The 2,802-nt window shown below is 45.1% G+C and overlaps 1 long non-coding RNA gene across 1 annotated transcript; it reads right to left on the bottom strand.

The window, feature by feature from the left end:
- Positions 1 to 259: 259 nt before the first annotated feature.
- Positions 260 to 2,096, bottom strand: LOC142384835 (uncharacterized). Its single transcript, XR_012770118.1, has 2 exons — positions 2,021 to 2,096; positions 260 to 1,894 (listed from the first exon to the last, which is right to left on the bottom strand). It is a non-coding gene; the product is annotated as an uncharacterized LOC142384835 (long non-coding RNA).
- Positions 2,097 to 2,802: the final 706 nt, after the last annotated feature.

Raw genomic sequence — 2,802 nt, 5'->3', positions numbered from 1 at the left:
GATATAGTTGAGTTAGTGAACGTATCGGTGATTTTACAGAAACATCAGTCGACCTGCTGATGTCCTGTTTGTCCAACATTAAATATTCATTCTTACTGTTGCCTTAAAACTTAGATTTTTATAATACAAGTAAAAAATGTCAAATATTCTAAAATAGAAATCTAATACCTAAATATATTCAGATCAATACTCTATATTTTCCAATAAAAAGTAAAAAACACGACTGAGATAAAGAGTAAAAATGAGAGAAAACATCTGAGACAAAATTTCACCAACTTTGAACTTTAATGAATAAAATAATCAGATAAAAACATGAAAAATTAACATTGTGATGAATAATGAGGCAAAAAGTCCCATTTCTGAGATGAAAAATCTAGAATTCAATAATAATTCACCAGGTGAAAATAACAGAAAGTCAGAATAAAGACAGAATGAGCCAAACAGACTAACAGTGAAACACTGGCAGGATTCTGATGCTGAACATCAGGAACTTTCAGTCCAAAGCAGATGTTGTGGACTGTTAAAGTCTGTAGAAACAGGACGGTGGCTGCTGGGGGACAAAAAGCTGCTCTGAGTTAAAGAAAGGATGCTGCTGGGCTCTTCTCCTCTCCCTCTCCAGCCGGGAGGAAGAGGTGATCCAAAGTGAGGAGTGTGGCAGCGCCTCCTTTAAACTCTGTGGGCAGGCCCTCATGCTCATGCAAATGTTGTTTGTAAAGGATCATTTCAGTCCTCTGTGTGAGCGTTCAACAGCAACATTCAGCAACATTCTGCATCAGAAAGCAGCTCCAGTCCAGGTGTCCTTTCATCATCTAACAGGAAGTGAAAGTGAAGAAACATCAGGATGAACCCCGGCTGCTCACCAGACTTCTGCTCATTGCAGCAGAATCAGTGAAGATCTGTCAGCAGGTTGGAATCCATCTGGGCTGATGCAGCTCAGTGATTCCTCTCTGATGTCACAGTTTGTCACATGTGCAGCAAACTAACTGCAGCTGACATCAGCTGAATGGGCTCAGCTGAAGTGAGCTGCAGAGAAACACAACCTGCTGATACTCAGTGTGAAGCTCTGACTGGAAACACACAGAAAAACAACATCCTGGAAGAATGGCAGCTTCCATCTTTAAAGGGCCGGAAGAGGAAGAAGTTTCCAAGGAATCATTCAGAAGAGTTTCAAACAGAAACTGACTGAGTCCATGAATCTGAAAAGGTGTTTCTGAGTGAAAGAGACAGACATGAACAGCCTGAACTATCTGTTCAGCAGGGATTCTCTGACAGGAGGACACTCTGTGTACTCAGCACAGAGACAACCAGGATCCAGATGACAGGAACCCAATTCCAGGATGCAGAGGTTCTTCAGTGAATGTGGTGCTGAAGGTGTGGAGGTGGATCAGTGTGTCAGAGGAGACTCTGTAGAAGGACAGAGTGCCAGCAGGACGGTCCACATACACTGCTGCTCTGTTACAGACAGAGGAGGAGGAGGAGGAGGAGGAGGAGGAGGAGGAGGAGGAGGAGGAGGAGGAGGAGGAGGAGGAGGAGGAGGAGGAGGAGGAGGGGATGTGTGTTTCTCTCTTATTGTGACAGACAGAGTATTTACCTCCATCAGAGCAGATCAGACTCCAGGACTGATCGATCCATCCAAACAAACACTCTCTGCCTCCTCTCCTGCTGATTCCTCTGTAACTCACTGATATATAAACCTCTCCTCTCCACTCGACCTCCCAGTAACAGCGATCAGTCAGAACATTTCTACACAGCAGCTGATGACACCAGCCATCAAACCTGTCTGGATGATCAGGATATGACTGATCCTCTCTCACACGTGTCACCTTCCTGTTGTTGTCAGACAGTTTCAGTTTCCTGCTCACTGTGTTTGTGTCGATTGTGAGTCGGCAGGAATCTGATGGAGAGAACAAACACAGTCCAGCTGCAGTTATTGATCCATCATCTGTTGACTTTGATCAATGAGTGATGTGACAGTGTGAAGATGGCTGGATGCCATGAATCAGATGAAGAACACACTCACACTTCCTCAGCCCTGGTGTCAGCCATCGTTCTTCAGCAGGCTCCACCCTGAAAGGAGGAGGGGGGTCAGAGCAGCATCAAACATGGACATTACATGGCTCTCACACACACTGTTCTACACAGAGAAAGGAACAGTCCAACATCTGGACACATCCACTGGAATGGAGCATCTGGAAACTAGAATGAAAGCTGTCTGATCAGCACTGACACCAACAAACTGCTTCTTTCAGCCATCTGCTCCTGATCTGAGCCAGAGCTGCAACCTTCTGTCGGCCCTAAAGCTTTTACATCTGATCCACTCTTTTAACCTCAGTCAGTGAAAGAGGCTACACACTCCAAAGGTCACACCTTACACTCTCACATTTCCAATGCTGACTCTGCATTTACATTTTGCAACGCCTTTAATTCTGCGTCCTCAGCCCACTTTGAACCACAGGCACTATTGCAGTTGTATAATGAACATTTCCTTTCTATCCTTCACCAAATCATCCCATTTAAATCCAGGTAACAAACATCTAGTAACACCCCTCAGACCAAACTGAAGAAACTCTGACCAACAGACACTTCTCACTGTTGTTCCTGCAGATGTTCTCCTTGGAGAGCTCAAACACCTGCTGTTTCTGTCCAACCAGTGTTTCTGCTGAGCAAAGGAAACAGGCTCCTACATGTGTGATTGTTCATGTAACACTCAGCAGGAAGCAGAAGCACAGGGCTGAGTGCAGCACAGAGAACATGTTCCCTGCTCTTCCTCCTCTGTCAGACACTGTGAGGCTGCAGCAGGCC

This window comes from Odontesthes bonariensis, chromosome 7 (genome assembly GCF_027942865.1).
Source record: "Odontesthes bonariensis isolate fOdoBon6 chromosome 7, fOdoBon6.hap1, whole genome shotgun sequence".
In the NCBI taxonomy this organism is placed as follows: Eukaryota; Metazoa; Chordata; class Actinopteri; order Atheriniformes; family Atherinopsidae; genus Odontesthes; species Odontesthes bonariensis.
This window is presented reverse-complemented; position numbering and strand designations above follow the sequence as displayed.